General features: G+C 57.5%; 1 protein-coding gene and 1 long non-coding RNA gene across 4 annotated transcripts in view; both read left to right on the top strand.

The window, feature by feature from the left end:
- Positions 1-26,636, top strand: part of CCDC85C (coiled-coil domain containing 85C) — a 76,609-nt gene that overhangs the window by 21,995 nt on the left and 27,978 nt on the right. The gene's annotated exons all lie outside the window — the stretch shown is intronic.
- Positions 19,061-22,189, top strand: LOC139438627 (uncharacterized). Of its 2 annotated transcripts, none has more exons than XR_011648263.1 (3): positions 19,061-19,779; positions 20,392-20,686; positions 21,311-22,189. It is a non-coding gene; the product is annotated as an uncharacterized lncRNA (long non-coding RNA). The 2 variants fall into 2 exon arrangements; XR_011648262.1 differs by having other exon boundaries at positions 19,062-19,779; positions 20,376-20,686.

The raw sequence follows: 26,636 nt of genomic DNA on the forward strand, positions 1-26,636 counted from the left end.
CCCGGACAAGCTGCAAATTCCACCACCCGCGCGCTGCGCCTTCCGTCGCCTTTTTCTCCAAGGAGTCCCCGGCAGCATAAATCTGGCTGGAAATGACGGGTGGCGAGGGAGAGACTCCGAGATGGGACGAAGCGCGTCGCCGTCCTGGCCGTCCTGGCCGCGCTGGCGCTTCGGCGGGTGGGGGGCCCTGGTCTGGCCCCCCGTGGCCCTGAGCCGGGCGGGCAGCGGCGCGGTGCTGTGCGAACCCGGCGCGGCAGCGGGGCAGGCGGAGCTGGGGGTGGCGCTGGGACTGAGGGGAGGCAGGCCGCCCTCAGGGGGGTGCCCCCCCCCCCCCGTTCTAGAAAAGAGGGCCCCGCCCCGCCCGCACGCTCTGCCCCTGGCCAGCCCTTGTGCTGGCGCTGGAAGGCCTCCAGGCCCTCTGCCTTTGTCGTCCTTTGTCTCCCGGCCTCCTTCCTGGGCCATTGCCATCTTTGTGGGGCTGCGCCGCAGGGACCGTGCCCCCAGCCGAGGGTCAGGCCGGGTGAGGCGGGGCCGGGTGGGCAGTGTGTGCATCGGGGGAGCCGGCGGGGCGCTGCGGGGCGCTGGGGAAGCCGCAGAGTGGCTGCTGCGGGGGCCTGGAGGCCGGCCCCCTCTCAGGGTCCACCCAGCTGGTCCCGTGCCCCTCCCCTGCGTTTGCAGGCAGGGCTGGGTCTTCCTGCCCGCCCCCCCAGGTCCCTGCCCCCAGCCCCAGCTCGCATCTCCAGCCCCGGCGTCGGCAGGTGTTTTAAAGGTTGGCGTCTAGGTTTGGAAAGCTGCCCTTGGACAGTCCTCGTGGTAAGGGATGGTCATCCATGTCGCCCAGCCTCCTCCGTGCACCCCTGAGGCCGGGCCACTCAAGTATTTCAGAAGGATGCGGAGGTGCCCACACGGGCTTCCCGTCCCAGACTCAAGCGAGGCTGCAGGGCCGTGTGGACGGCCTCGGGATCTGTGGCCGGCCCCGCCTCTTCAGGTCCTGGCTGGGTGGCCTTGTGAAATGGGGTCACTGTTGCTTGCCTGGTTTTGGATCTCTCTAGTAGGTGGCTCCAGGCTTTGTCCCGGTGCCATGGGCCAGCCGTCCTTGCTCGACCTCCGGACAGCGCGGCCTCGGGCAGTGCCTTCGTTCCGGCGCCGGGGGACCAGTGCACAGGTGTCCCGGGCACCACATGGGGACACCGCCTGGGGCAGCTGAGCAAACAGTCGGCTGCTGGGCAGCCTCTTTGTTTCGGGGATAGCAGAGCTTCAGAGGCCCGAGCTGCGTGTGGCTCTGGGTCCTCCTTCCAGGAGTTCGGCCCCGGTGGCAGTGGGCCGTCCCCGCGCCAGTGGGCCGTCCCCGCCTGGTCAGAGCCGGTGGCTTCCCTGCCTGGGGAAGGCAGGTGGATGACTGGGGGCTGACCGTCCGTCCCTGGACTAAAGATGGACCGTTGTGGCGGCTGGAGCAGGGACGTTTGTGACGTGAGCAGCGAGGCGGGGCCGGGGGTTGGCGGATCTGACCCCTCCCACCGGCCCTCTCCCTGCACTGGCCTCCCTCTGCGGACCCCACCTGGATCTCCAGGACCCTCACTGGGTCTGTGTCCAAGGTGGAGTGCGGGTGCCGGTCCCACTGAGGTCTCTTAGGACCTCTCACCGTCCCTCTGCATGCACACTACCCCCCCAGCATTCCCCCACCATCCCTCTGCATGCACGCTGTCCCCCTGCATGTACACTGCTTCCCCCACATGCACGCCGCCCTCTGCATGCACACTGCCCCCCCACATGCACGCTGCCCGCCTGCATGCCCACGGCTTCCTCCACATGCACCCTGCCCTGTGCATGCACACTGCTCCCTGTACATTGCCTTCCCAGCATCCCCCCCACCATCCCTCTGCATGCACACTGCCCCCTGCATGTGCCCTGCTTCCCCCACCTGCACCCCGCCCTCTGCGTGCACACTGCCCCCTGTACACGGCCCCCCTGCACGCTCACCTCCCATGCAGCAACTATCCCCTCCACGCCCACCGCCCTTTCCAGGCCCTTCTGGGTGGGAACTCTTCCCCCTGGGCAGCCTGGCTGACCGGATGAGCTCTAGTCATGTTTTATTGTCCTTTTCTGGGAGCTGGTGTCTAGCTTTTGGCCAAACCAGGAACAATAGCACAAGTCACGCGACCCTTTATGCTGTGGGGGGCAGGGGGTGGGCTGCCCTGGTCCCTCTGCCCGAGAAAGCCCTGTCCCGCTGCCCGTCTGCGCCGCCCCCCTGGCCAGGCTACAGGCTCTGGTGGTCTCTTGGGAGCGCCATCCTCAGCCCCTGCAGGCTCCCTGCAGCCTGTCGGGAGGGACGCTGCTCCCGGCATTTGTGCACGGCTGCGGCCTTCAAGAGGGGGCCCTGGGGTTTGCCTCCCACCTTCCACGGGGAGGTTCCAGTGAGAGGAGCAGCAGCGGAGGCTGGAGAAGGCGGAAGGGGGTAGCCTCCTGGGGCTGGGCCCTGCCATTCGGCTCTGCAGAAAGGCGCTCACCTGGCCTTGGGATTGGGGTCGCCAGCTACTCGGGGTGCTGCGCCACAGCAGAGAGGTCGGAGTCCCTTCCCCCTGGGCCACTGAGCAGCTGGGACGGGCCAAACACACAAGACTGGCCATCCACGCTCAGTGGAAAGTGGTTGCAAATACCGAAGCGGCAGAGGCAGGACTAGATGCTGGGCCCCGGCTGGCACCCCCAGGCAGAGGGGGACGGGTCTGGCCCAGCCGCCTGGCTCTGGGTGACCTGGCCCAGCTCCGACCCTGCAGGCCGGCCCCAGGCCAAGAGGCTCAGGTGATGGGGGACTCCATGGAACCAGCCCGGAGGCCCCCCCGCCCCGTCTTAAAACCCACTGCCCCAGCCGCGGCTGATATGTCCTGGGCCAGGGGTCATTTCTGCTCGGAATAACGCGGGGCCCTCACGGAGCCCCCCGGTCGCGCCCACATCCCCTAAGGCTCCTTCCCTTCGGGCTCTGTCCCCAACTTGTCTGCCCTACTTGCCCCCGGGCGGGCCCTGTTCCGGCCACTGTCACACGGTAGCAGTTTGATATGGTTATGAATTCCAAAAATAGATATTGGATTATGTTTGTGATCTGATCTGTACCTGGGTATAATTGAATTACGGTTAGGGCGTTGAGTCCCCACCCCCCTCGATGGGTGGGGACTCACAACTAAAAGGCAGGACAAGGGACAGAGTTGAGGGTTTCTGATGTTGGAGTTTTGATGTTGGAGTTTGATATTGGAGACTTAAAGTGGAGCCCCGGGAAGTCAGCCCACAGAGGAAAGAGAAACCAGCCCCAGGAAGAAAGGAACCTTAAACTCAGAAACAAAACCCTGGATGGGAGGAACCCAGGAAGCCTGAACCCTCACAGACATGGGCAGCCATCTTGCTCCAACACGTGCAAATAGACTTGGGTGAGGGAAGTAACTTAAGCTCTGTGGCCTGTTAACTGTAAGCTCCTACCCCAAATAAATACCCTTTGTAAAAACCAACCCATTTCTGGTATTTTGCATCAGTACCCCTTTGGCTGACTAATACGGAATTTGGTACCGAGGAGTGGGGAAGTACTTTTGTAATTACTGAAATGCTGAAATGGTTTTATAAATGCGTAAAGGGTATTTTTTGGAGGAATTGTGAGATTCTTGATGGAAAAGGCCTAGATCACTCTGAAGCGACTGTTGATTGCAAAATGGATGCTAAAGAAACTTTTTATGATGCCTTAGAAGTAAATGATGAAACTATGATTGGAAACTGGAGGAAAGGTGATCTGTGTTCTCAAGTTGCAGAGAACCTAGCAAGATTAACTCCTGGTGTTTTGTAGAAGGCAGAATTTGAAAATGGTGAGCCTGGGCTTTTAGCTGAAGAAATTGCCAGAGTAAACCTGGAGAATGTACCTTGGCTTCTGTTTGCAGCTTATACCAAAATGCTAGACAAGAGAGATATGCTGAGGACTGAACTGTCAGGCACAAAGAAAGCAGAAACTGATTCTGAAAATTCCAAGCTTCTGGAAATCAAGCTCGCAGATGAATATGCCCTAATGGAGGACTTAACTAAACTTGGAACTTATAAATCAGGATTGAAGGTGCAGTTATCTAGGAAAGACTTGTGGAAAGCCTTGCTATCTGATGGCTTGGACCCCTGCTTCCTGCATGCTAAACCAACAAGATTTTTGAGAGAACAAAACCAGTGTCAGCCTGGAATAAAAAGGACATGGAAAGGAGAGCTTGAAGGAGAAATAGCTTTAAGAGGAAAACCATGGAAGCTGAGATCTGGAATTAGGACTTCACCTTGGGCCAAGAGAGGAACCCCACCCATGTGTACAGAGAGGGTGTGTTAGCCCCTGCTGTCGAAGAGGGTGGATGTTCCTGTCCGATGTTCTGGGAGAGTTTTGCCACCCCAGGGTACAGAGAGGGTGGAGCACATTCCCAAGGATCAGGGCAGTTAAGGTCAGCACCCCACAGGTCTGAGAGGGGCGGACCTGTCCCCCAAAGGTTAGGGAAGGCCAGGTGGTCAACTCATTGCTCTGAGAGGGTTGAGCCTGTTTGCCAAAGGTTAGGGGGAATGTTGTCTTCACATCACTATGCTAGGGGGGTCAAGACTCTAACCCAAAGATTGGGTGAGGTGTGGCAATCACCCCAGCACTCTTGGAGGGAGAGGTCTGGAGCTTGGTGGACACCCAAATGCTTGATGAGGGTGGAACCAAGAAAATCGCTGTTGGGCAAGCCTTTGGAAAGGGTGGGTCCCCATATGCCCCAAGGAGAAGAAGCCGTCATCTTAAGAGTGACTCTCTGACTGAAATCAATGGAGGATGCCCTGCAGGTTTACTGAACTGTAGAGGACCGATGACTCATGTTTCCCTCCCAGTTGTAATGAAAATGTTTATCCCACTGCTGTCCATTTGTGTATTGGAAACAGATAAATTGTTTTGTAAGTTTCAGAGGTCTATAGCAGACAGGACTTTGCCCCAAGACAAACTGTGTTTCTTTAAATTGATTGTGATATGATATAGTATTTGCATTGTTAACTGATTTAAAGTTTTTTCAAATATTGTGATATCTTTTTGGAATTCAGAGGGTGAAGTGTAGCAGTTTGATATGGTTATGAATTCCAAAAATAGATATTGGATTATGTTTGTAATCTGCTCTGTACCTGGGTATGATTAAGTTATGATTAGGGCGTTGAGTCCCCACAGATAAAAGGCAAGGCAAAGAACTGGAGTTGAGGGTTCTCGATGTTGGAGTTTAATGCTGAAACCTTAAGCTGGACCACAGGAAGAAGCAAGCCCTGGGAAGAGAGGAACCCTCAACCCAGAGAGAAGCAAAATCCTGGAAGGGAGGAACCTCGAACCAGAATAAAGCAAGCCCCAGGAACGTAGGAACCCAGGAAGCTTGAGCCCTGGCAGACGTCGGCAGCCATCTTGCTCCAACACCTGGAAATAGACTTTGGGGAGGGAAGTAACTTATGCTTTATGGCCTGGTAACTGTAAGCTCCCACCCCAAATAAATGCCCTTTATAAAAGCCAACCGATTTCTGGTATTTTGCATCAGCAGCCCTTCGACTGACTAATACCCATGCCGTCTCGTAGCTGTGTTCTCCCGTCGTCCCCTGGCCCGCGTCCCCTCTAAGTGCTCAGAACGAAGGCACCTGCTGTGACTGTCATCGGCGTCCAGACAGCGCGGGGCGGGGGCGGGGCGGCTCCCAGAGTGGTTCTGCGAAGGCCGAGGGGCCTGGGTCTCTGAGCCCGGCTCTGCCTCCTGGCCTGGGTGGGTGGGTGGCAGCCCATGGGCGCCCTGGCCTCGGCGGGTCATGAGCCAGGCCTCTTCCTTCAGGAGGGCAGGGCGGTGACATGACCGAGGCCGTGCTCCCCCTCCCCCTGAGAGCCCCCTGCTGCATGCCGGGTGGTCTGGGCTGGGGTGGGTTTCCCTGCAGGGGTCTGGCAGGAGGTGGCCGCCTGCCCTGACCCTGATAACGGGAGGCTGCCCTGCTGGAAGTGGGTGCAGAGCCCACAGGACCAGGCAGGGAGGCGGAGGAACGCGCCGAGGGCCCCCGTGCCTTGCTTACCCCCCCAGTGGAGGGGGAGGTAAGGGGGGGGGCTGTGGGCGGCGAAGGGGCAACCCTGGATGTGCAATCTTATGCTGCCAGGTTCCATGCCCGGAGATTTGGGGCAGTTTACACTGCCTCCCCGTGCCTCGGTTTCCCCAATCTGTAAAGAGGGCAATGACAGTGCTTGCCTCATCGGTCTGAGCATGCTCATGTGAAGGGCTTAAATCACTTCCTGGTATACAGTAAGCACTTAGTAGGTGTATTAGTCAGCCAAAGGGGTGCTGATGAAAAATGCCAGAAATCAGGTGGTTTTAAAAAGGGTATTTATTTGGGGTAGGCGCTTATAGTTACCAGGCCATAAAGCATAAGTTACTTCCCTCACCAAAGTCTGTCACCACGTGCTGGAGCAAGCGGCTGCCGACGTCTGCCAGGGCTCAGGCTCCCTCTTCCTCCTAAGGCTCCGTGGTCCCAGCTTCTTCCAGGTTCAGCCGCGGGCTGGGCTAAGGCTCGTCTCCATCCTGGGCATCTGTCCCTGGGCTCAGCTGCTCTCTGCTCTCTACAAGGTCAGCTGGAGACTCTCGGGCTCTCTTCCCAGGCGCTCTGCCGTGTCTGTGGAGCCGTCTCTATCCTCCGTGTTCTTCTCTGTGTGGTCACTTCCTGGAGTTCCAGCATCCAAACTCCAAACTCTTCCTCTGCCCTGTCCTTTTCTCTGTGAGTCTCCACCCGCCAAGGGTGTGGGAACCCAACGTCCTACTGACGTGGCCCAATCAAAGCCCTAATCGTAATTAAAAAAAAAATCCTCCCCCCCCAGTTGTCTGCTCTCTGTGTCCACTCGCTGTGTGTTCTTCTGTGACCGCTTCTATCCTTATCAGCGGCACTGGGAATCTGTGTCTCTTTTTGTTGCATCATCTTGTTGTGTCATTTCTCCATGTGTGCGGCGCCATTCCTGGGCAGGCTGCACTTTCTTTCGTGCTGGGCGGCTCTCCTTATGGGGCGCGCTCCTTGTGCGTGGGGCTCCCCTACACGGGGGACACCCCTGCATGGCGCGGCACTCCTTGCACATGGGCCAGCTCCGCACCGGTTGAGGGGGCCCGGGGTTTGAACCGTGGACCTCCCATGTGATAGGTGGACGCCCTAACCACTGGGCCAAGTCTGCTTCCTGCCCTAATAGTAATTTAATCAAGTAAGGGGGAACCCTCTGCACCCACTATAATCTAATATGTCCGGAGGCATATTAGAACGCAACTCGCATTTAGTTTTGGGACTCGTGAGCAGTGCCCAGCCGCTGCCTCGGGCGTGGCAGCACGGGCGTGCGTGAGCCCTCCACGGCCGGCGCTCGGCACGCACCAGCGCCCTCCGCGGGTGGCATTTGGTAGGAAGCTGGGTGGGCGGCCAAGCGTGCAGGGAAGGCCTTGCGACTTCCTGCCCGGATTCCCGCGGCCCCCTGTCCATTTGTCCGTTTGCCGTCAGTGTCCTCATCAGTGTGACCACAGGCAGCACCCTGGAACGTTTCGTGGCTGCTTGTGACATCTCCCCGTGGACCAGCGCCGTGACGCCGATGGAGAGCGAGCCTTGGGCCTTGGGGCTGGGCTGCCGGGTGGGGGTGCAGCCACGCCTCCTGAGAGCCTCGTCCCTGGTGGGGGGCTGCCATCATGCCCCTCTGCGTCAGCGCGCCCCACCCTGGCCTGCTGGGCACCTGCTTGCGTGTGTGGCGCCCCTCGTGGCTGCTGGGGCCTGGGCCCCCGGCTGGCTCTTCCATTGACGGAACAACTGGGCAGCGGGCCAAGTCCTGGGCGGGCCCACGCTCCGGCCGCACGACGCGGGAACACGGCCCCCACGCTCCCGCCGCGCCACGCAGGGACACAGGCCCCACGCTCCGGCTGCGCGGCGCGGGGACACGGCCGGCTTTGCAATGCCTCGCAGCCGCCCCTCCTGGCCTGGGTGCACGTGGCCGTGGGTGTGCCAGGGCTGCCTGTCCCCGCGTGGCTGCCTCAGTCCTCGGGACCCGTGCTGCCCCTGGCTCGAGCTCAGGACCATGTTCCCAGGGCAGTTTTCAGGTCTTCAGCTATACCAGATCCTGAATTTTTATTATTTTTTATTTATTTCTCTCCCCTTCCCTGCCCCCCCGCCCCCAGTTGTCTGCTCTCTGTGTCCACTCGCTGTGTGATCTTCTGTGACCACTTGCATTCTTGTGCGTGGCACCTGGAATCTGTGTCTCTTTTTTATTACATCATCTTGCTGTGTCAGCTCTCCGTGTGCGGCGCCACTCCTGGGCAGGCTGCACTTTCTTTCACACTGGGCAGCTCTCCTTACGGGGTGCACTCCTTGCGCGTGGGGCTCCCCTGCGCGGGGACACCTCTGCGTGGCAGGGCACTCCTTGCGCACATCAGCACTGCGCATGGGCCAGCTCCACACGGGTCAAGGAGGCCCGGGGTTTGAACCTGGACCTCCCAGGTTGTAGACGGGCGCCCTGACCACTGGTCCAAGTCCGCTTCCCTAGATCCTGAATTTGTCCCAGGTGAGCTCTGCAGGTCGGGGCACCCCTTGGAGTGGTAATTAGGTTATCTGGAGGTAACCGGGTGGTCTGTAACTTTCATGGGGAGGGGGCTGAAGCCCCTGCCCCACGTGCTTCCTCCCTCCCAGGATCCTGTCCCCCTACCGGATATCACATCCCCCCCAGGGGTCCCATCACCCCCCCTCCCACACACAGCCTGCCCCACGCCTGGGGGATCTCGCTTCTAGCCCGTGTCCCGTGCGGCGGGGAGGGTTGTGGGGAGGAAGGAGAGCGCGCATGAAGGCAGCTGGACGTGGCCGGAGGCCTGGGCGCTGGCTGCCCATTTGCGAGGGCGGGGTTCTGGCTGCGCCTCTTCCCGGCGCTCCCCGAGCCCCTGGCGCCTGGCACGGCCCTTCGCGACCGACATTCCAGAACCACCCACTCCTCGCTCGCCAGGAGGTTCTGGGGATGCTGGGGGCGCCCTCGGGCCAGCCCCCTCCCTGGGTTTCCTCCTCCCTGCCAGGGACCCCAGCTGTCCTCTGGGCCGGGGGCTTTCTCTGGGGCTTCTGTGGGGCAGCCGTCCTTCTCGCTGCTGTGCTGTGCAGGCTCGTCATGTTCGGATGGGTCCCAGCGCTTGCAGGTGGCAGGAAGGTGATGCTGGCGGGGTGGCGTGTGAGCTCTGGGTGGGTCTGAGGCCGAGCGACTTGGGCTCCAGTCGTGTGGAGTAAACTTGGATTGGTCCGGGATTCTCTCTGAACCTCGGTTTCTTCATCTGTAAGATGGGAGAGGTTTAAAGTTGCTGAGAGGAGTTGTTGTGAGCCTCCAACTAAACGATGGGGTGTATTAGTGTCCTGTGGCTGCTCTACCAGCTGGCCACACGTTTGGTGGCTTCAAACAGAAACTCATCGTCCCCAGTTCCAAGGGTCAGAGGTCCAGCAAGGGGTCGGCAGGGCGGCACTTGCCCCGAGGCTCCAGGGGAGGACCCTTCCTCGCTCGCCAGCCTCACCGCTGCCTCCGCCTTCCCGTGGCGCGCTCCCCTCCCTTGTTTCTTGTAAGGACGTATGTCACAAGGTTTAGGGCCCACTGGGGCGGCCGATGATGAGCTCAGCTCAAGAGCCTGTGACCTCTGCCAAGACCCCTTTTCCAAATAATACCACTTTGGGGTGCTGCAGGGACGGATGCTGGACGTGGTGTGTCCTGCCGTGGCCCACTGCGTGGCCTGGGGGAGAGTGTGGGCTACAAGGTGGACCGCTGTCCATGTGCTGCAGCGGTGCTCCAGAATGTATCGCCGGGTGCAGTGGATGTGCCGCGATGATGGAAGAGGTTGTTGATGTGGGAGGGGTGGGAGGGGTGGGGGGTGTATGGGGACCTCATATTTTTTGAACGTAACATTTAAAAGAAAATAGAGAATAAAATTAAAAAAAAAAAAAGAATAAACCTAAGCATACTCTTGTAAAAAAAAAAAATACCACATTGGCATGTTCTGGGGCTGGGGCGGGATGTGTCGACCCCCACCCACCTCACGGGGTAAGGGAACGTCACCCGTTTTACTGGCAGCTGCCGAGGCAGGGACCCTGGATCGTCCCCCAGGCGCTGTCAGTGCAGGAGTGTATTGGGTCGTCTAAGGACCCCGGACCCTGGCTGCCCACCGGGTGAGTCAGCTGTGGCCCTGGGTGAGCCCGTCCCCTGCCCTGAGCCTTGCTGCCCCCCACCAAGCGGGCGGGCCGCGGGGTCTCGGCCGGGTGGCTCGTGTGGTCTGTGGAAGGGGGCAGAGAGTAGCACCGGGGTGAGGTGGCACCGGCCCTAGGCATGGACACCCGGCCCCAGATAGGAGAGTTCCAGCTGGCCTTGCTGGGGGACCGGCTGGTGGACAGCGAGCTCAGTGGCCCGCGGCTAACCCCGAGGGCCACGTGCGTGTGGCCTGGAGCCGGCCTGCAGCCCCTGCTCCTGGCCCCCGGTGGCCGCCGCCCTCTGGGGTTTCCGGCCGTTCGAGAGCATCACGTGGACAGGCGCGGGGTCTGCACCGGGTGTTCTCCCTGCCTCTGCCCCGTCTCCCCCTAGCTGAGTCCAGCCTGCCTGGAAGGCTGGGGCCCCGTCTGTCCATAGGGACAGCTTAACTTGGATGGTCACTGAGGGGGCTTGGAAGGTCGGACATTGTTCCCAGTATCACGGGGCGGGCCTGGGTGGACCAGCAGCTGGCTGCCACCTCAGCAATGGTCCTGCTCTCGGGACCCTGCACCAGGGCCCATGGAGGCAGAGGCTGCTGCAGGGGAAAGGTCTAAAGTGAGACCCCCCTCCCGAAGAGTGAGAGGCAGAGGGCACAAGGTTTGGGGGGCAATCTTGGAAGGCTGCATGGTGGAAGCGCATCAGGAAAGCCTGCCCTGTTCCTCGCAAGCCACAGAGGGGCATATCCTCAGGTCAGCAGGGCCCGCTTTCCAGGCAAGCTTGGGGGGTGGGGAGGCCGTGGACAGAGGCGCTCCCCGAAAGAGGAGCCGGAGGCAGCCAGGAAAGGAGGGGGGACAGTGAGGCCTGGCAGGCGGGGACTTGTCTAACTCCTTCACTTCAAAACCAAACTTTCCTGGGGGGACACAAAGGCTCTCATACGTGGGCAATGGTGTAAATGGGTCCCATCTCTATAGAGGGCCATTCAGTAATTTCTGGAAAATTGCAAGTGCATGTGCCCTTTGACCCCGTAATCTTAGCTCTGGGAATTTGCCCTGCGGATGAACCAGCCCCTGTGGGAGCAGCGCACCCCCGGGCCGGCCGCGTCAGCAGGCTTGCAGCGGCCACGTTTGTAGGCAGGTACCGGCAGAGGCCCGGGCACGGCTGTGGGCACTTCTGCAGGGCACGGTGCCGCCCGCTATTGCCTGCCACTGTCCCTGCGCTCCGGACTGTCCTCAGAAGGGAAGGCGGGACCCCTTGGCCCAGGGCTGGCTCCTGGTTCCAGCCGGGTCCCCCGGCCCCTGGAGAAGTGTGCCGGGACGTTGGCGCGTGGCACCAGCCACCGCCTGCGGGGGGTGATTTATGCCTGCTTGGCGGGCACCACACGCTGCCTCCCGCCAGCTCCGGGGAAGGCCTGCTGCCCGCGTGCCCCTGCCCGGTGCGCCCTCCCCGGCTCCTCCCGTTGCCTTGCTCGTGCAGAGACGGCCGAGTCCTCGAGTGACTCTGCCCGGAGCTGGGGCAAAGCCTCGGAGGACCCCGCCACGGCCCCTGGCCTGGGGACCTGCTGCGCAACGGGCTCACAGAAGCCGGTCGACAGGTCTCGCCGCGCAGGGCCCAGCCCCCCGGAGCGGGCGCTGGAGCGGGCAAAGGCAGCCTGGTGTCGTGGCCCCTGCGGCCGCTGGCAGGACTTCTGCCTCGTTGCGTCCTTGGCGGGCCTGGGGGCTGGCGAGGGATGGCTCCCGCGCCCCCGGATCCTAGAACGCCTTAAACAGCTCTGGTTCGGAGCTGATTTATGGCTCTGCTAAGGTGCCACGGCGGTTTTATGCAGTAAGTAATTAGGTGGCAGTATAGATGGCCCGAGAGGAAGTGGCTGCTGCTTTAATAATTAAAATAAATGACCCCTTGATTGCTTCCCTGCTGGATGCGTTTTCCCTCAGTGTCAAGACTCTGGAGCGAGAGGCCGGGGGTGAGTGTGCATGTGAGCACGTGTGCGTATGTGCTCACACATGCAGACATGTGTGTACATGTGGACGTGCATGTGTGCAGGTGCGTTATGTGCATGCATGTGACATGTGCATGCAGGTGTAGATGAGTGTGCATACGTGTGTGTGCTTGCACCTGTGCAAACGTGAGTATATACATGCGTGCGTATGCGTGTGCGTGCACACTTGTGGACAGGCACAAGTGAGCATGTAGGTGCACAGTGCATAGGTGTGTGTGAATAGTGTGTGCACGTGTGCATGTGTGTCTGTGAGTGGGCTGTGCCAGGGGAGGACGGCAGGGCACTAGGCCGTGGGGACAGGCAGCCGGTTTGCGGCCCCGTGGCTCGCAGCTAGGCAGCCTGATGGGAGCCCCAGCTCTGCCGCGTGGCCGTGGGCGCCCCGCCAGGGCTGGGCGCTGGCTCCTGCATGTGGGGGGACCAGGAGCCTCCCGTGCCGCGTCTGGCGTCCCGCAGGCACGTCGCCCCTGTTCGCCTGGCGCTCGGCTGTTGCTGTGGCAGGGCGGATTGAGGGAGCTGGCCAGTGCGCTGGGCTGCGCTCCTGAGTGGGGGGTGGAGGAGAGGGCCGCGCCCCGCGTGCCGGCCCCGGGCTGGGCCTGCCGTGTCTGCTGTGTCGGCCCCGGGGCTGGGCCTGCCCTGCGGAACCGAGCAGGATGGGGCAGGTGCCAGAGGGAGTGGACGTGACAGGGCCGGCCTGGGTCCTGGGCAGCGGCGCCGTCGGACTCCTGGAGGGCGTGTCCTGCTCCCTTTGGGTGGGTCCCGGCGAGCCCAGATGTTCTGGGTGCAGGGGCCTTGTCCTCAGGCTGTGGTTCGGGGCCCAGCAGGGAGGAGGCCCCGGCAACGGGCCGAGCCGCGGAAGAGGCTTCGTCGCTGCGTCTCCTGCTGGGACCGGCTGTGCTGGTCCCCGGGCATCTTTTCAGTCTGGGAAGTGGAGAAATGCCGGTGGTGTTGTTTTTAAGTTAACATAGTTTTCTTTATTATTACTAGAGCAGTAGGTTTATAGGACAGAGTTCCCATATGACTCCGCCCTCTGCAGTTTTCCCTGGGATTAATGTTTTGTATTAGTGTGGTACCGTTGTTAAAATTGGTGACATGCAGAAGTGGATTTGGCTCAACTGATAGAGTGTCCGCCTACCATATGGGAGGTCCAGGGTTCAAATCCAGGGCCTCCAGACCTGTGTGGTGAGTTGGCCCATGTGCAGTGCTTATGTGCGCAAGGAGTGTCCTGCCACGCAGGGGTGTCCCTCGTGTAGGGGAGCCCTGTGTGCAAGGAGTGCGCCCCGTAAGGAGAGCTGCCCCGCGCAAAAAAGGCACAGCCTGTCCAGGAGTCGTGTCTCCCACACGGAGAGCTGAAGCAAGATGATGCAACAAAAAGAGACACAGATTCCCAGTGCCACTGACAAGAAAGAAAGCGGACACAGAAGAACACACAGAGAATAGACACAGAGAATAGACAACAAGGTGGGGGGGGGGAGAAGGGGAGAGAAATAAATAAAAAATAAATCTTAAAAAAAAATTGGTGAAATTATATTATAATTATACTACTTACTATAACTCATAGTTTACATTAGGGTTCACACTTTATGTTGTACAGCTCTATAGTTTTTTTATTTTTTCATTCTGGTAGCATAGACACAACCTAAATTTTCCCATTTATCCGTTTGCAGTGATAAAATTCAGTGGTGTTAATTCCATTCACAACGATGTGGATGTGCCACCTTCACCACCATCCATTACCAAGGCTTTTCCACCACCCCAAGCTTAACTCCCCATTCCCCACTCCCTCCCCAGCCCCTGGGAACTTTTATTCTAGTTTCTGACTCTGTGAATTTGGTTGTTCTGAATATTTTATCTAACATGGTCGTACAATTGTTTGTCCTTTTGTGTCTGGCTTATTTCACTCAGCGTGATGTCTTCAAGGCTTGTCACATGTGTCAGGAAGACGGGGGAGTGTTGGTCCTCTAAGTTCTTGCCTGTGCTGCATCAATGAATTTAAGAACACGCCAGTTTAGTCAGGCCAGTGAGAAGAATTGATTGGGAAATGGGGGAAAAGAACAGAGCTTGCTGAGAAATGGAAGAGAAGGATGAAAATACACACCGAGATTTGGTGTGGGCTCCTCTAGGCAGAGAGAACAATCTGGCTTGTGCGGTCGCCTCTATTAAACGATTGATTTCCCCTTCCATTGCTCATGCTGAGGGGAGGGGTCTCAGCTGTTACAGGCTACCCCACCAATGTTGGGGGCCAATGGCGAGGCCTGTTGGGACTATCTGGGGCTCAGGGGAAGTCCTGGAAAGAGAAGCGGGGACCTCAAGGCTAAGCTCAAGGTTGCATTGTGGTCTTGCAGCCACGTTGTCTGTTGACCGTGTTGTGGCTTGTCTTCTCCTTGTTTCCCTGTCTAACTGGCCCCAGCTGAATTTCATTTTTTTTTTATAGCCAAATAATATTCCATTGTATGTATCTACCACATTTTGTGAATTCGTTCCTCTCTCGTTGGACTCTTGGGTTGCCTCCACCTCTCGGCAATGATGAATAATGCTGCTGTGAACACTGGTGTGCAAATATCTGTTCAAGTCCCAGCTTTCACTTCTTTTGGATACATCCCTGAAAGTGGGATTGCTGGATGCTTATTAACCATTTGTATATCTTCTTTGAATAAAAGTCTATTCAAGTCTTTTGCCTTTTTTCAGCTGGGTTGTTTATTGTTTTGTTGTTGAGTTGTAGGAGTTCTTTATATATTCTGGTTATTAAATCCTTATCAGATATATGGTTTCCAAATATTTTCTCCTATGGTGTAGATTGCCATTATACTTTCCTGATAGATTTCTTTCAATGCACAAAAGTTTTGATTAAATCCTATTTATTTTTTTCTTTGGTTGCTTGTGATTTTGGTGTTAAAATCTAAGAAACCATTGCGTAACATAAGGTCCTGAAGATGCTTCCATATGTTTTCTTTCTTCTAGGAGTTTTATAGTTTTTTATTTCCTTATATTTAGGTCTTTGGTCCAATTCCCTCCTGCCCCCAATGCCTCCCTCGTCTGTTTGCTCATTGTTTTTGCTTGTTGCCAGCTCATTGTCTGTTTTTTTTAGGAGGCACCAGAAACCAAACTTGGGGCGTCCAATGTGGGAAGCGGGTGCTCAAGTGCATGAGCCACATCTGCTCCTCCCTTCGGTTCATTTTGAGTTCACTTTTCTGTATGATATGAGGTGTAAGCCTACCCTCATTCCTTCCCATATGGCTAACCATCATTTGCCAGCACCACTTTTCTTTCCCTATTAAGTGGACTTGGCACCCTTGTCAAAAATCAGTTGTCTATAGATGTGAGGATTAATTTTCCAACTCTCATTTCTATTCCATTGGTCTGTATGTCTGTCCTCTTGCCAGTAACATGATGTTTTGATTACTCTGGATTTGTAATAAGTTTTAAAATCAGTAATTGTGAGTCCTCTGACTTAGTTCGTTTTCAGGATGGTTTTGGCTATTTGGGGCCCATCCATATGAATTTAATGATTGGCTTTTCCACTTCTGCAAAGAAGGCTGCTGGACATTCGATTGGGATTGCATTTAATCTGTGAACCACTTTGGGTAAGAACTGACATCTTAACAATATTTATCCAATCCGTGAACATAGAATGTCTTTCCATTTATTCAGGTCTTCATTGTTGATTTCTTTTAGCAGGGTTTCATAGTTTTCTGTGTACAGGTCTTTCATATCCTTACTTAGATTTAGTCTTAGATATATCTAGTTCTTTCAGTTACAGATGGAATTTTTTGATTTCCTCTTTAGATTATTCGTTACTAGTATATAGAAACACCATTGATTTTTCTGTGTTGATCTTGTACTCCACCACTTTGCTGAATTCGTTGATTAGTAGCTTTTTTTGAGTGTGTGGGTTTTTTGGGATTCTTTCGTGTATAGGATCATGTCATCTGCAGATAGGGAAAGTTTTACTTCTTTTCCAATTTGGATGCCTTTTCTTTCTTTCTCTTGCTTGATTGCTCTGGTTAGAACTTACACTATAATGTTGAATAACAGTGGTGACAGTGGGCATCCTTGTCTTGTTCCTATTCTTAGGGGGAAAGTGTTCAGTCTTTCACCATTGAGTATGATATTAGTTGTGGGATTTTTAAATATATATCCTTCATCATGCTAAGGATGTTTCCTTCTATTCTTAGGTTTCTAAGTGTTTTTATTAAGAAGGAATGTTGGATTTTTGTCAAATGTCTTTTCTATGTCAAATGAGATGGTCGTTTTCCTTTTCTGTTGATGTGGTGTGTTGCATTAATTGATTTTCTGGCATTGAGCCACCCTTGCATTCCTGGGATAAATCCCTCTTGGTCATGGTATATAATTCTTCTAATGTGCTGTTGGAATGGGTTTGCTTGTATTTTGCTGAGAGTTTATGCATCTATATTTATGAAGGATATTGGTCTGTAATTTTCTTGTGGTATCTTTGTCTTTGGTATGAGGGAGATGATGGCCTCATAGAATGAATTAGAAACTGTTCCCTCCTCTTCAATTTTTCTTGAAGTATTTGAGTAGGTTTGGTATTAATTTTTCTTGGAATGTTTGGTAAAATTCACCACTGAAGCTGCTAGATCCCAGACTTTTCTTTCTTGGGAGGTTTGGATTGCTGTTTCAGTCTGTTTAGTTATTATTCATCTGCGGAGGTCTTTTTCTTCTTGAGTTAGTGTACGTAGTTGGTGTGTTTCTAGGAATTTGTCCATTTCATCTAGGTTATTTATTTTTGTTGGCATACAGTTCTTCATAGTTCACTCTTACAATCTTGTTTGTTTCGTAATATCCTTCCCTTTTCTATTTCTGATTTTAGTTATTTGTGTCTTCTTTCTTCTTTGTCATTCTAGCTAAAGGTCTGTCAATTTTATTGATCTTTTAAAGGAGCCAACTTGTGATTTTGTTGGGTCTATCTATTGTTTTTTATTCTCTATTTCATTTATTATTGCTCTAATCTTTGTTATTTCCTTCCATCTGTTTGCTCTTCTTATTCTGCTTTCTCTAGGTGTGAGGTTAGGTCTGTGATTTGAGATCTTCTATTTTAATATAAGTATTTAGGGCTATAAATTTCCCTCTCAGCACTGCCTTTGCTGCATCCCGTAAGTTTTGGTATGCCGTGTGATTGTTTTCATTCACTTCAAGATATTTCCTGATTTCCCTTATGATTTCTCCTTGAACTCACTGGTGGTTTAAGAGTGTGTTGTTTAAATCCCTGTATTTGTGAGTTTACCAGTTCTCTTTCTGTTGTTGACTTCTGGCTTTATTCCATTGTGGCTTGAGAAGATATATTATATAATTTCAGCCATTTTAAACTTATTGAGACTCATTTTGTGACCTCTCCTGTGGTCTGTCCTAGAGAACGTTCCATGTGCAATGGAGAAGGACGTGTTTTTTGGTGCCCTTGGTGAAGTGTTCTTTTTTTTTTAAATCTTTTTTAAAAAAAATATACATAGTTCATACAAAAGGTTACATTAGAAAATAAGAGTTTTTTTGTGATTTATATGTCTTCAAAAAAATACAGTTTACAAAAATGCTGGGGTGGGGAGTGGGGTATATGGGAACCTCTTACGTTTTTTATGTTTTTTAATGTTATTTAGTGTAACATTCTTTGTCATCTATTAACTTTAATTAAAAAAAAATGTAAAATAAAATAAAAAAATATATAAGAGGCTCCCATATACCACCCCCCCACTCCTCCCACATCAACAACCTCTTTCCTCATTGTGGCACATTCACTGCATTTGGTGAACACATTTTGGAGCACTGCTGCACCACGTGGATTATAGCTTATGTTGTCGTTTACACTCTGCCCCGTCCATTCAGTGGCTTATGGCAGGATAGATAGTGTCGTGCATCTGTCCCTGCAGTGTCATTCAGGACAGCTCCCAGCGCTGCGTTCTTTCTGACGGCTGAATCCGTGCTGCGTCGGTGTTGTCTTGGCTGCCAGAGGAGCTCTGAGAAGCGTGCCCCGCCCCCGCGTGCACATCCAGACGCGCCGCCGGCTTCCTGTGCCGAGACCAGCAGGGGCAGATGTGACAGGGTCACCCTGGGCCTCCTGCTTCCTGAAGCACCCAGGACCCGGGCTGTCACTTGGATGGGTGCACCCGTGGGCCCTTGCTCCTGCAGCGGGCTGCCCTCCCGCCCGCCGTGGGTCAACCCCCCTACCTCCCCTGCCCTGCTGCTGAGGTGGCTCAGCTCTCCGGAGGGAAGCACCTGCCAGCCCGGGAAGAGGCGTCCGTGCAGCCGGGTGGGTCAGCCAGGGCCTGCGGTGGGCAGCCCCGGGGCTGGGTGGGGGGGCCTGGCTCTCGGTCCTGCCCTGACTCCCCCACTGGGGAGGCTCGTCCCCATGCTGGACCTTCTGGGGAAGGCGTCTCTTGGGCTCTGGGCTCCGGGTCAGGGTACTGGCTGCGGCTGCGGCTGCCCAGTCTGTGTGCTGGGCGGTGGCTTTCCCAGCTCAGGGTCTTTGCCCGCGTGGTGGGTCGTGGGGGGAAGGGCGCCCCGGGTGGCGGGTGGCGGGCGTGTCCCCGAGAGTAGACCTCTCGTTGGCGCCCCCATTTAATGCCATCAGTGCCGTGGGCAAGGGGCCTGGGCCGACCCCTGGACGTCAGAGCCCGGCTCCTCAGCTGCTGAGGGAGCGCAGAGGGGTGGCCTGGGGGAGCTGTCCTCACGGCTGTCGTGGGCCCCACCGGGCCCCTGGCGTGCCGTGCGGCGCTCTGAAACTGCTGTGTGGCATTTGCTCTTCCTCTCCCAGCGCTCCTGCCCGCCGCTGAGTGTGATGTCAGCTGTGGGTTTTTCACAGAGGCCTGGAAGTAACTCCAAGGACCTCTCTGGGTGTGTGGTTGTCACAAGGATAAACTGAGGGGCAGAGCCCATCCTCCTGCCAGCCCTGCTTGCTGCTCGCCGCCCACCTGCCCACTCCACGGAGGGCCCCACCCGGGCCACAGCCTTTTTGCTTTGCTTCCTTAGTCCACGCGTGTCAGCAGGTGTGAGGGCCACAGGTATATGTTCTCGACCCCTCCTGCCAGCCCAGGTGGGCAGCCCTGGGCCAAGGGCTCCCGGTCTGTCCCTGCCCCTGGAGTCTTGGCACGTCCGCCCAGTGGAGGAGCCGGCGTGACCTGCTCCTCCAAGGAGGAGAGGTACGAGTGCCAGCGGGCAGCGCGTCAGCTGGGCTGGGCACCAACTTGATTTATTATTACTTTTGTAATTTCCAAGGGGGTACATATTTATTGGAGAAAATGAGGAAGATAGGGAAAAGGAGACGAAAAACCCAAACCCACGTTTAGCCCAGCTGCCAACCCCTGCTCCTGAGACTTCGCTCCCTCAGAAGGAACTGCTTGTTTTCTCTGCCCTGCATGGGTGTTTTTGCTGCCACTTATCGTGCCGTGTGTTTGACTTTGAACCTGGCTTGTTTCACTGGACCTGGCATCACCTGCTCTTTTTCCTCTGGGCCTCTGTAAACCTTGCCATGGGTGACATCACACGCCTTCTAGTGGGTTAGCCGTAACTGCCTTCACATTCCCCAGTTGCTGGTTTCCTGATGGTAGGTGCTGGTTTCCTGATGGTAGGTGCTGCTGATTTTCATTACCTGCAATGTCCGGGGTCAAGGTCCACCGCAGGCTGGGGTTGTGGTGAGGGGGTGGGGTCAGTTACAGCCACGGAAGTCACTCCGGGAAGTACAGCCTAATGGTGGTCAGACGTCCTGGTCACTGAGCGGGACGGGAATCGGCGTCGCCTCTCCCGCCGGCTCTTTCACACTTACTTGATGGACCCCTAAGAGAAGGGCCCCCTCTTGCCGAGGGGACGCGGGGGCTCGTGAGCCGAGCTGGCTTGCCTGCTGTCGGGCAGCTGCTTGACCTCGGGGCCAAGTCCGGCCGGCCGCGGATACGTGGTCTTTCCACTCCGCCGAGTTACCTGGGGCCTCGCGGCCAGTGGCAGACCCCGGAGGCGTGCCCCTACTGTCCCAGGAGCCGCCTAAATGGCCCTCGCTCCTGGACTCCGAGGCGGATTTTTTTCCTCTAAGCTTGAAATGAAAGAGCCGTTTCTTTCTTTTTTTTATTCCATCCTTTTTTCTTTATATAACTTTTTTTCTCTATTTTTAATTTTTAAAATGTTGCATTCAAAAAATATAGGAGGTCCCCATATGCTCCCACCCCCCAGAGCCGTTTCTTTGAAGTTGCAGCCTTTCGACGAGCTGTGGTGGGAGGATGTGTCCTGAAACCGGCTGCTCTCACGCCTCCGGCGCAGGCCGGCGGTGCCCCTTGGCTGGTCTACGCAGAGACTCCTTGAGGGTAGCGGTTCTTCACCTCTTCTGTTCCACGGACCCCTCCGCCAGTCGGGGGAAAGCCGCGGCCCCCTTGCTAAGTCCACACCGTCCTGGGGACTCGTCAGTAAACACAGCACACCCGCACCGACACGTCCCCTCGAGAGCGAGGTGTTTTGAATCTCGGTTCACGCTCGCGGACCCCTGGGTGAGAACCCCTGGGTCGTGCCTCCGCCTCCGCGTGTCCTCGTTCAGGGAGGGAATTAGGAAAAGCTGCCCAGGGCTTGTCGCGTGCCACCCTCGGTGCTGGGAGTGATGGCAGGGGCGCTGCACAGCCCACTCCTTGGCCTGCGGCGTTCCGGTCCTCCTGGGCAGACGTTGAAAGAGGGAAGGGCCGCAGGTGACCCTAGATGGGGAAACTGAGTCCAGGCAGGGGAGCGGGCCTAGCACTCCTGCCGGGGGCCGCAGAACGAGTCCGCCGGTGGCCAGGGTGTCCCTCAGGCCTGGTCATGCCCGGCCTTCCACCTTCCTCCCGGCAGGGACAGGCCGGGCAGCCGGTGGCACCCCTGGGGCACCGTGCCCGGGTGGCGGAGCAAGGGCCCGGCGTTGGACGACGTTGGCTTCCATCCTGGCTGTGCGAGCGGAGGCAAGCCCCCGCGTCGCTCTGTGCCTCAGTTTCCCCACTCGTAGATGGAAGTACTTGCCTCTCAAGGATTCCCGTGAGGCACAGAGAAGCTCACGTTGGTAGGGCGCTTTGCGCCGCGCTCTCTTGTGGTCCTGCTGGCGGAGTTATACAGATTTAATCAGAGTTTACCTTTTGTTTTGAAAGCAGCTCAAACTTACAGAAACGCTGTGAGACCGGTCCAGAGGGCCCCGATGCAGGGTCAGCCGTGTGCGCCACGGCCTCCGCATTCTCTGATGCACTTGGGGTGGAGCCGGAGCTCTCCAGCGCCGTGGCGTGGAGCGTGGGACAGCATCTCTGCAGAACGAGACTTGGGCTCACCGAGCCGACGGCACAGTGGCTGACGGAGGGAGTGGACACCGACCCACGGCGCGTCCCTCCAGCCCAATCAGGGCGGGCCTTTCCTTCCGGCACCACGCGCCGTCGCGCCGTCGTCTTTCATGCCTTTGTCTTTGACCTCTCGTTGACAAATCAAATGAAATTTCGATTTTCAGAAATGTTTAAAGTGAGAATTTTGAGGCGCACAGAGCTGTGCTCTGGCAGAGGCGCCGTGGGCTGGCCTCTGCGATGTTTGCGCGCGATCGGGCTCCAGCCGTGTGTGCTGAGGGGGACAGCGCCAGAGCGACGGGGGCACCTGCCGAGTGTGAGTGAAGCCCAGGATTCCATTAAATTAAACACAGATATGGCCAAATCGATGACCTTAGTCCTTAATCAGCCATTCACGAGGAGTTTCTGGAGGATATGTTAACATCTCGGTCCTCGTCTGGCATTCCCCTGCTAGTTTTAGCAGCCGTTGGTCCTGACGTGGGCTGTTGTCATGGTGATTTTCTGACTTTGTCCATCCTTCTACTTTTTTTTTTAAAGATTTTTTTAAAATTTATTTCTCTCCCCTTCCTCCCTGTGGTCTGCTCTCTGTGTCCATTCTCTGTTTGTTTTGTGTCCGCTTGCATTCTCGGTGGCACTAGGAATCTGTGTCTCTTTCTTGTTGCGTCATCTTGCTGTGTCAGCTCTCCATGTGTGTGGCACCACTCCCGGGCAGACTGCGCTTTTCTCACGCTGTGTGGCTCTCCTTGTGGGGCGCACTCCTTGTGCATGGGGCTTCCCTACGCGGGGACACCCCTGCGTGGCAGGGCACTCCTTGCTCGCATCAGCACTGCGCATGGGCCAGCTCCACACGGGTCAAGGAGGCCCGGGGTTTGAACCTGGACCTCCCGTGTGGTAGATGGACAATGTATCCATTGAGCCACGTCTGCTTCCCCCTTCTATGTTTAACAGCGGCGTTCTTCTGTGAGCGCGGGTGATCTGTATTTGCATGTGTATGTGTATATTTAAATCAGAGATTCCAGCATTCTTTCTCCAGTGGCATTGTAATCTAGTGCTGTCGTCCTCATTGTCACCGTCCTCATTGTCACTGTTGTCACCTGGCTTGGGACACACAGCAGGCTGTGCGCCCTGGTGGGGGGAAGGTTAGGATTTGAAGGCCACGGTGTTCCCTGTCGTAGGGGCGCTGGGGGCCGGGGCGGCCTCGGACAGCCTGGGGCCCCGGCGAGCCCTGTGGCAGGAGGGGCTGACCTTGGAAGCCCGAAGCTCGGGGTGCCTCTGGGACCTGGTGCGCTTCTCCCTGTCGAGAGCTTCTCCCTGCCGCGTGTGATGACACAGAGGGCGGCTCCCAGGGCCACGTCCCTCCCATCCCTCCCCCGTGGCCCTTCTCCAGCAGGCCCTTCCTGGGTAGGATCGAGGCTGTTTATTCTCATCGGTGACCGGACATCGACGTCACCCCAGCTCCGGCGCGTCGGGCCTGTGCGTGTGTTTCCTAAAGAACCCCGAGTGTGGGAAGCGGACTTGGCCCAATGGATGGGGCATCCCCTACCACATTGGAGGTCCAGGGTTCAAACCTAGGACCCCCTGACCCGTGTGGAGCTGGCCCATGCGCAGTGCTGATGCACGCAGGGAGTGCCCTGCCACGCAGGGGTGTCCCCCGTAGGGGAGCCCCACGCGCAAGGAGTGCGCCCTGTAAGGAGAGCTGCCCAGCGCGAAAGAAAGTGCAGCCTGCCCAGGAATGGCACCGCCCACACGGAGAGCTGACACAGCAGGATGATGCAACAAAAAGAAACACAGATTCCCGCGCCGCTGACAACAACAGAAGCGGACAAAGAAGAACACACAGCGAATGGACACAGAGAGCAGATAACTGGGGCAGGGAGAAGGGGAGAGAAATAAATAAAAATTAAATCTTTAAAAAAAAAAAAGAAGGAACCCCACACGTGTGGGCGGGGACCGCAGCCTGCTGCCGGGACGAGCCCTGGCACCCCTGCCCACCTGGCCCACCGCACTGGGGGGTTCTCGGGACGGTCGGCTCCCTGGCTGTACAGAGGTGCTCTGAGGCCCAGGGTCACCCCGTAGGTGGTGGCGGGGGGTGCACGAGCTTGGCATTGTGGTGGGACTGGCGCCCGTCTCCTGGTGCGTGGCCGGTCCCGCCGCTGCAGCTGAGCGTGCTCCCGTCTAAGGATGCGCCCAGCACGTGGGTGCTCCCTCACCCCCCAGCCCGCCTGGTGCCGATGCGGCTCAGAGCTGGCCTCAGAGACCGACAGAGGGTGCCCCCCCCAGGGCCAGAACTCTGCAGGGGCCCGGAAGCGAGGCCCTGGGCGGAGGCGCGGGGCCGTGGGGGGGCGCGTGGGTCCAGGTGATCACGGTCACCTTCAGTGGCTGAGCTTGGGCGGGAGTGGGGGAGGCAGGGGTGAGGGGGAGCGTCCCTGGGGAGGCAGCCTGTCCCATTCGCCCGGGCGGGCCCCTGCCGCCAGCCGCAGGTCGCGTGGGCAGGGGGGTGGGCAGGAGGGTCCCTGGCAGGCCCGATGCCCCCGCGCCGGGGCGCCGAGAGCAGCGAGCCTGCGTCCCGCCCCTCCATTGCCTGCGCTCTCCCGGCCTTCGGAATCGGCTGCTCCGTGGGGTCTGGGAAGAGGGACCTGGGGCCCCTGTGCCCCCCTAGGTCTGGGCCACTCCCGGGAGAGGACGGGCAGAGGAGACAGTTCCTGCCACAAGGCTGGGCGCGCCTCCCTAGCGTGGCCCCGCTCCCCGGCGCTGGCCCTGCCCCCCTCCGGCCAGTCCAGCCGCCCCCGCAGAGGTCCATGTCCCCAGTGCTCGGGCAGTCCCGTGCCGTCCTGCCGTGCTGGCTGTGGGCCTGCTCGTCTCCCCCGGGGGGGTGGCTCTGAGCAGTCTGCCCCCCTTTACGAACAGCCACGCCAGGGCCCCAAGGGGGTGCTCGAGAGCCTCCCCAGAGTGAGTGGCCCCTTGGGATTTGACCCCAGGGCTTGGACAGAAGTTGGCAGGACCCCCGACCTTCACCCCCTCACCCCCGAGCTGCAGGGGCCTGGCCTAGGGTCCTGGCAGCAGCCTGGCAAGATGGAGAAACTGAGGCTCAGAGCCGTGCCATCGCTGTGCAAGGCCACGCAGCGTCCCTGCCCGAGCGCCGGCCTCTCCCTCTGGCCGGCAGACCCTCCACCCTGGCTCTGCGGGGGACGGCCTGAGGCCCACTCCCAAGGCGAGTCACCTGTCCGCCCAGCCCAGGGCCTGGGTGACCGAGTGCCTGGCTGGCAGGACAAAGGCCCTGGCCCGTCACACCCGCTGATGCCACGGTGCTGGGGGCCACACAGGAGGTGGGCGGTTTCCATGCCCCACCCAGGGCACCAGGTGGCTCTGGTGTTCCAGACGCTTGTGCGCCCCTGCCCACGTGGGGAGAGCCGGGGTCCAGCGGGCGCCTTTAGCTGCGGTTTACTGGGTGGAAGCCTCCTGGGGTGGGCGGAGGAGCTGGCAGGACCCCCGGGTCTCAGAGCCCCTGCGAGTGCCCTGCCCCGGCTCTGGCCCCTCCCTCAGGCGGCCCTGGGAACCTGATCCGTCCCCACCGTTCAAGGGCACACTGAGGCCCAGGGACGCTCGGGCCCAGCGCGCAGAGCAGCTGCGCTTGCTGCCTCTTGAGGTGACCCCACCTCGGCCCTGCCAGCTTTACCAGGGGCAGCCAGCCTCACCAGGCCCCCAGGCCTGGGGCTGCCATCTCTTGGCATCTGGGGGCTACCATAACAGATGAGCCTGACCCACTGGCCTGGACCCGAGAAATTTACACTCTTACCAGAGAGAGAGGCTGGAGCAGGTGGTACCACGTGTGCGTCAGGTCGCCGTCCAGCGTGGCCTTCCTGGGTTGGCTCTGCGCCACCTTCTAAGTTCATTGTGTGGCACCAGCCTTTGGGAGATGGGCCCGAGGCTGCGGGTGGCTGTCGTACCAGCGGAGGGCCAGCGCCGACCCAGCCATTCTCACCTGGTGCGGTGCACCGTCCTGCCATGGACTGGAGCTGCAGGGTGGAGGCCTTGGTGCACTGCTAGCGCAGCGGTGGAGACACAGGTGCGGGCGGTGGTGGAGCGCCTACTGAGTGCCAGGCTCTGCGCCCGGGGCTGTCCGAGCGGGCGGCTCACCTCGCAGCAGCCTTCCGGGTGGGCTTTCTCTCATGTTCTGAGGCCCTGAGGCCCCGAGCGGCCAGGCCAGGAGCGCAAGGCCTTAGAGCGTGAGTGCCGCAGAGCCCCAGCTCTGCATTTCCTCGGTGACCTGCCCAGGTGTCTTCTCTTCTGGTCCTGAGGTCAGAGGCCCTGCAGTCCAGGTGTTGTCAGGGCTGTGTTCCTTCTGGAGGCACCAGGGGATCTGTTTTCTTGACTTTTCCAGCTGCTGGAGTCCCCGCAGGCCTTAGCTCGGGCCCCTTCTCCATCTTCAGCACCAGCTGGGGAGCATCTCTCTGACATCTTTCTCTGACTTCAGCTAGGACAAGGTTTTGTTGTATTTTTTTTTAAGATCTATTTTTATTTATTTATTTCTTCCCACCCCCTTGTTGTTTGCGCTTGCTATGTCTGTTCTTTGTGTGCTTTTAGGAGGCACCAGGAACTGAACCTGGGACTTCCCGTGTGTGAGGGAGGCATCCAATCCCTTGAGCCACCTCTGGTTCCTGCTTTGTTGTGTCTCTCATTATGTTTTCCTCCTTGTATCTTGTCGTGTCATCTTATTGTGTCAGCTCGCTGCGCCAGCCTGTCGCTTCAACTCTCTATCTTGCTCATCTTCTTCAGGAGGCACCGGGAACTGAACCCAGAACCTTCCATGTAGTAGGTGGGAGCTCAGTCGCTGGAGCCACATCCGCTTCCCAAGGTCTCGTTTTTAAAGGACTCATGTGATTGGTGTGGTCCCACCTGGACAACCCGGGTTAGTCCCCCCGTCTCGAGTCCCCTAACCGTCACCACCTCTGCAGAGTATCCTGGGGCTCTGGGGATTGGGTGGGGTGTCTTTTAAGGGGTATGGTTCTTCCTCCCATGGTTCCCAAGGCCAGGCTCATCTCTTTCCAGAATAAACCCCAGGTGTTGTCATGTGGGGAAACTGAGGCCCGAGGGCGGGTGGAGGGTGCTGCCTTGGCGGAACTCTCCCCATACCGGCTCTCCTTGTCAC

This window comes from Dasypus novemcinctus, chromosome 3 (assembly GCF_030445035.2).
Source record: "Dasypus novemcinctus isolate mDasNov1 chromosome 3, mDasNov1.1.hap2, whole genome shotgun sequence".
Classification (NCBI taxonomy): Eukaryota; Metazoa; Chordata; class Mammalia; order Cingulata; family Dasypodidae; genus Dasypus; species Dasypus novemcinctus.